Source organism: Gossypium arboreum, chromosome 2, assembly GCF_025698485.1.
Source record: "Gossypium arboreum isolate Shixiya-1 chromosome 2, ASM2569848v2, whole genome shotgun sequence".
Lineage (NCBI taxonomy): Eukaryota > Viridiplantae > Streptophyta > Magnoliopsida > Malvales > Malvaceae > Gossypium > Gossypium arboreum.
In genome coordinates, this window is record NC_069071.1 from 6950423 (window position 1) to 6957815 (window position 7393).

Genomic DNA, 7393 nt, shown 5'->3' on the forward strand with positions numbered 1-7393 from the left:
TATATAAATATCGAGATAAATTCTTTTGCATATTTTATATCTTGCATGATCTGGTTATGGAGCTAATTTATTAATTAAGTCATTATTTATCTAAAACTGGGTGTTTGTTCAAGAGTACTTAGTATATTAAGGAGTGACAACCCTAGTAGAATATCTAGATAGGTGAGACCGAGAGGGTATCCTATCGAGTATAACTTGTGCCAAGTGGTGAGACCAAAAGGGTATCCGTATGCCAAGAAAGAAACCGAAAGGGTAACGTAAGTGGTAATCCTTAGTGAAGATGAGATTAAGAAGGTATTCTTAAGTAAATGTGGTAAATAACTCTGTTGAGGGTAATTAGCGACTTAATTGATAATTAGGAATTTAATCGATCATAAGTCGGGAACTCGCATCGTTGACACTAGGAATAAGAAATTCTTAGGATCTCTTAGGTTAATTAAATTCTACTAAGTTATTTTAGGTTAATTAATTTAATTAGTTTAATTAATATTTTAGTTCTACATCAACACTACTAATTCATGACTCAATAGATTAGTAATTATTTTCGGTAATTAATTTAATAATAAAATTCTCCAATTTGCAATCCTTTGGGTACGATCCTCGGAATTCTTTCCAAGTGTTTCGTTGCAAATAAACTATATTATAGTCTGATCCGTATACTTGCGGGCACCACTGCTTAATTAATTTTCTTTTTCCTGCAGTATTTCCAGTTCAGACACTCATACGTCTGGCGACGGTCACTAAAAAACTTAAATTGACTAAATTGGCAAGACTTATTAAAAATATCTATCATCTAGTCCTTTGATCTGCAATTAACCAACTTCACTTCACCTGTCTTCTGCACTTCCCTCAACACGTATTACCAAATTTAAAATGCTTTGTTATTCCATGAAATACAAGATTAAGTGAAATAGCTAGAGTAGCTTGATTATCTACAAACACCTTTATACTTCCATCTTTCCTCAAATGTAGATTATCCATTAGCTTTTTTAGCCATAAAGCTTGATTCACAGCAGTTGTAGCTGCAATAAATTCAGCTTCTGCAGTTGATTGAGCACCATCTCTTGCTTTCTTGAACAACAAGAGAAGTAACCTGACCCAAATGTGAAGCAACAGCCTCAGGTGTTTCTCACATCATATTGCGATCTAGCCCAATAACTATTAAAATAGCCCTGCAACTTTAACTTCTCAAATTTGCTAAAATTGATTCCATATGCAAGTGTCTCATTCAAATATCTTAATACCCTCTTTGAAGCAATCATATGAATTTCACTTGCACAATGGAGAAATCTAGACAAAACACTTAGAACTAAATGTAACATCCCAAACCTGGCCTAGAAGTTATGATTGAATTTGGAGAAATTACCTTGGCTCGTTTGGAAAATTGATTTCAGTAAGTGTTTAGTAAATATGAATTTTGCAAATAGTAATTAGAAATCTATTTATCCGCTTTCAGAAAATGCTTGAGGATTTACTTAACTTGCAACAGAAAACCTTTTTTGGAGATTGAGTTTTAAAAACCAAAATCCGTTTTGTTGACTTAAGTGATTTTGCAGTGTCACGTTTGAAATGTCAATTACTAACGAGTTAAGCAAAAACCCAAAACGAGTTTAGAACATATTACAAACTCAAAAGATCAAAACTAATAATTATGAAATTCACAATATTTACATTAAGTGCAAAATAATTTGAGCTCCCATACGTTGTCCGGTCATATGTCAGAGGTTTACCTAAACAGACAAAGATAAAACAAGGAGGTGAGCTATGAAGCTCAATGTATAACTAGGCTCAAACAAAGATCAATAGAACACAATATACAAATTAGTGTAACGCATGAATTTCATAACGATCATATAACCAGAGCGGAACAAATCAGAGTATCACAGAGGTTTTCATAACAATGTGTAAATAGATGGAGAATGTTTGATTATGTCAATGTTGTGTTTTTAGAAAATCAGAATGCAGATTTTTCAGAAATATCCTACCCACCTTCGCTACACACCAAAATAGAGTTCTCCAGAACTCTTCCAACCAAATTACACCAACAGATAATTGTAGACATTGCCACCAGATTTGCAGTTAAAACTGCCAAATCAGATATATGTGGTCAAGCCACCATAATTGCAGACAAACTGCCAAACATAATTATGGATAAACCACCAAATAATGCAGATTATTATACTACTAGAAACTTTCTTCTTTCACATCATCCCAAACCCTATACAATATATCATGGCATGCATATTTAGAATTAGAGTGCTGAACATGTAGGACATGCTGCCATACAATAACAGAACAACAGGCATGGTAATCTATGCTATACAGAATAGATTTTCAAATCTCAATGAATCATATTAGATTTGCCATGAAATCACACTCATGGTTATTTATACCTGAATTAGTATAAAACCAATCAACATATTTGAATGTCACATGTTCTCAATCAACAAAGTACACAGAGATGTACTATTAAAATTAACAGAAAACAGATCATATTAGGATAAATCACATACCTTATCCACATCCCAAATAAGAGAACACCATATACTAACAGATCATACTTACTTAACTTATATCGTATCAGACATATATACAAATAACGAATTATACACTAAAAAATCACCATATATCAAACTTTGTAGCATGATTCAGACCATACAGACCCTTCAGAAGGCCCATGTTTGATTGGAACAATGTTTACGGTCTTAGGAAAAAATTTCAGTTTTAGGCTCACACACCCGTGTAGATTCACACGGCTTACAAGGCTGGCCCGTGTGGCTCATTTAAATACCTCACATGATTTGACATACGACCGTGTGACCCAAGTCAAAGAATTACATGGTCTGGTACAAGACCAAGCACATGCCCGTGTGATTTAAGACCCAAAACGTACCTCACTTGGCCTGGACACATGCCTATGTCTCCGGCCTGTGTGTCTCGGCCTCTATCATTCGCAAGATTTCTAGTTTTTGTTACACACCTGATACGGTTTTAACGTCGAAACAATAGAGATGATCCCGATATCTAAAAAATGACATTCAATTGATTATTCAGACGAATTAATCGAACCAAATTACTAACTAGCATTCAAAACCTGAAACTACGTTAGAAAACTACGACACAAAACCCTAAATCAGACCACACACTTACTGATAACCGAACTACAATTACGCAGACCTTAAGCAGTTGGAAGAATGTTAAACTCAAGACTTTTGCCTAACAAAGATTTACGCAAGTTAAATTTTACGTTACACAAAACGAAATACAATTTTGTCCAACAAAAACTCATGCATGAACTTGACATAAAATACTTACACGATTGTTTGACAGACTAACGGCGCAGAGAAGTTAGAGTAACAGATGCCACAAAGATTCAATAGGAAAATTGATGAAGGAAAAAGATGAAAAATAAAAAAGAAGAAGAAACAGTAGTCATAAGGAATAGAGTAATCGTAAAAGGAAAAGAAAAAGAAGTTGGAAAGTTTTTAATTAATTTTAAAAACAAAAACGACTTCACAAGGAAACAAAATAAAAACATTTTCTTATTGCTTTCACAGGGACTCGAACATGAGATGATAAACCGTAAGATATACATCTTTTTACCCCATGCTTGACATATTTATGGATGATTTTTCCTTGGTTTTATTGAATTCAATCCTCCTAATCCTTTAATTTCATGTTTTATACTCAGGAGAGCTTAGGATAGCAAAAAGAGCAAGAAACGGGCTAAAAATGAACAAATTGGGCCTAAATCAGTGTTGCACACGGCCTAGGCACTTTCACACGGGTAATCCACACGCCCGTGTGTGACACACGGGTAGACTACATGCCCTTGTGTAGTGGCCGTGTCGACTAAGAACCAACTCAATATTGTACACGGCCTGAGCACATTCACACGGACGTGGCATACGACCGTGTCCCTGCTGAACCCAAGCCTAGTTCTATTCAGAAAAGGGCACTTTTGAGAATTTAAAGCCTATATAAACATTTTAGAAGAGGATTAGAGGGGACACACAGAGTTGGAGGCAGAAAATACTCGTGAATAGCCATCGAAATCACCTCGGAGCCAGGATCTACATCAAGACTGAAGATTTTCATCCAATTTCCTAGAAGTTCTTTGGGTTTTCTTTATATTTTATTGTTTTCCAAACTTTGAGATGTTTTCCATTATTATTACGAACTAAACTCTCTAAATACCTAAGGGAGATGAACCCTATGACGAATCTTATTACTATTCGAATTATATGATAAAAACTTATTCTTATTCTTATTCTTAATTGTGAGTTCTCAATTCTTGTTTTAATATTCCAGGGTATAAATTCAGGTTTTGATGTGCTTAATCAGTGGAGCAAAAGTCTCTGTTTAAGAGTAGATCATCCATAATTAAGTAGAGTTGAATGCGCTCATAGAGATAGGACAATATAAATCTGTCAAATTAGAGTCAAATCTAATAAGGGAATCCATAGATCTAGTTAATTCAGCAATAGGGGTTTTAATTAGAAAGAGATTTCAATTAATCAACCTAGAGTTAGTTGTTCTTAGCCTCGAAAGGGATAATAACATAAATCAGGGATTTCTACAGAATAAGTCAAGTGAATAAATCATCTAAGTTAAAGGTAATAAGTGAAGTCTAGGTGGATTCTTTCTTGGGTATTGTCTTCTCTATTGTTTTTTTTCTAAAGTATTTTTCAACTTTCATCTCTGTCATGATCTTAGTTAAATTAGAAAATTAGTTTAGTTTAAAAACACACTTTAATTTTTAGGCTAGATAATAAAAAATAGTAATTATTAGTACTTTTTGTCCTCATGATACGATATTTTCAGTCTTACCATAACTATACTACTATTTGATAGGTGCGCTTGCCTTAAGTTGAATCTTTAGTTAGTTACACTACCATCAAGTTTTTGGCACCGTTGGCGGGGACTAAAATATTAGGAACGCTTGATTTTTATTACTTTAGCCATATATTTTATTGCAATTTAATTTTTTTAAAATTACTAAATATTTCTTTTATTTACTTTTGGTAGGTTTTAGTAGTTTATGACTAGAAGAAACCCGTCGGGACCTCTACTTTTTGATAGTGAGATCATAAGCACAGCTCGCAGAAACCGAAGAGAAATAAGGCGAAGCCTACGATACATAGAGGAAGGATAAGAGGACGATATTCAAACCACAACCGAGAAGATGGCTGATAATCAAATAATCAGTTACCTCCTGTAGCTATTGCAGACCCAGTAAATCAGAATCCTGCTCCTCGTACTATGTTTAATTATGCTAAACCTAGTTTAACAGGAGATGAATCGAGTATAGATAGACCTACTATGGCTGCAAATAATTTTGAACTGAAACCTAACATGATTCAAATGATACAACGGTTTGTTTAGTTTGATGGTTTGCAGGACGAGGATCCAAACACTCATTTACCAAAATTTCTAGAATTCTACGACACCTTTAAGATCAATGGCATTTCTGACGATTCCATTCGCCTTCGGTTTTTTCCCTTTTCATTGAGGACTAAGGCTAAACAGTGGTTAAACTCATTACCACGAGGATCAATCACCACTTGGGAATAAATGATCGAAAAGTTTTTGCTTAAATATTTCCCGCCGGCTAAAATAGCTAAACTAAGGAATGATATTTCTTCTTTTGTGCAGATAGATTTAGAAACACTCTATAATGCATGGGAGAGATACAATGATCTATTGAGAAGGTGCCCTCACCATGGGTTACCACTTTGGCTATAGGTTCAAACTTTTCACAACGACCGGGATCCTTCAACTAGACAGATGATTAACGTAGCTGCTGGTGGGACTATTAATAATAAGACACCTGAAGAGGCCTATGAATTTATAGAACAGATGTCATTGAATAATTATCAATGGCAAGTCATGAGGACAAAGCCGACGAGAGCGGCTGGCGTGTTTAACGTCGATTCGGTTACTATGCTCTCTAATCAGGTAGAACTTTTGAATAGAAAGATTGATGGTTTACTTGGTTCTTCACAGGTTCATCCAGTAATGCAGTGCGATGCAAGTGGAGGTGGAACAAGTAATTCAGAATACCCACCCTATGGCCACAACATGGAGAACGAACAAATGAATTATATGGGTAATAATCCTCGACCTCAAAATAATCCTTATAGTAATACTTATAATGCAGGATGGAGGAACCACCTAAATTTCTAATGGGGAGGCCAAGGGAATCAGAGACCACTACCCCCTCCAGGCTTCCAACAACAACCTTACCAGCAAGAGAAAAAGCCGAACCTTGAGGAGATGATGATAAAATTTATTTCAGTAGCGGAAACCCATTTTCAGAACACTGAAACTGCACTTAAAAATTAGCAAGCATCGATTCAAGGGCTTGAGAATCAAATTGGACAGTTGGCTAAGATGATTTCAAAGAGACCACCAGGAAGTCTACCTAGTAACACCGAACCCAATCCAAAAGAACATGTGAAAGCAGTTACATTAAGGAGTGGGAAAGTGTTAGCTAAATCTGAAAAGAAGCCACCACAAGAAGCTGACAGAACTGATGGAGAGGAGGGAAAACCCGAAAACAATAACAATCCAATGCCAAATGAATACAAACCACCAATCCCATATCCAGCAAAGTTGAAGAAAGACCGCATGGATGTACAATTCAGTAAATTTCTAGAACTTTTTTAATAACTGCATATTAACCTGCCTTTTGTTAAAGTTATATCGCAGATGCCTACATATGAAAAATTTTTAAAGGAGCTTCTAACAAATAAAATAAAGTTTGAAGACTTATCTACAGTGGAACTTAACGAGTAGTACTTGGCCATACTCCAAAATAAACTACCAACCAAACTGAAAGATCCAGGAAGTTTTACTATTCCCTGCTTAATTTGTAGTTTGAATGTTGATAAGGCACTAGCTGATTTAGGCGCTAGCATTAATCTGATGCCATATAAAATGTTTAAACAACTTGGTCTTGGGGAACCTAAACCCACTAGGATGAGTATTCAACTAGCTGATAGATCTGTTAAATATTTTAGGGGTATTATAGAGGACATACTTGTAAAAGTAGATAAATTTATATTCCCTGTTAATTTCGTTGTGCTTGACATGGATGAAGATGTTGAAGTGACTTTAATCTTAGGTCGTCCATTTTTAGCCACTTCTAAGGCTATTATTAATGTGGGTGATGGTAAACTTGTGCTTAGAGTAGGTGATGAAGAGATTATTTTTAAAATTTATGATGCCATGAGATTTTCTAAGGAACAGGATGATTCATGTTATTGACTCTATTGATCATGATACTCAAGATTCTTTTCAGGAAATCGTACATAAGGACACGTTGGAACTGTGTCTTACTCAAGGAGAGGAGGTAGATGATGATGATCCTGAGATAGGTAAGATAAAAGCT

At 35.1% G+C, this 7393-nt stretch overlaps 1 non-coding gene across 1 annotated transcript; it reads right to left on the reverse strand.

Annotated features, from left to right (window-relative positions):
- Positions 1-5622: 5622 nt before the first annotated feature.
- LOC128289571 (small nucleolar RNA R71) lies at positions 5623-5729 on the reverse strand. The gene has a single exon (XR_008279217.1). It is a non-coding gene; the product is annotated as a small nucleolar RNA R71 (small nucleolar RNA).
- Between the last annotated feature and the right edge of the window lie 1664 nt (positions 5730-7393).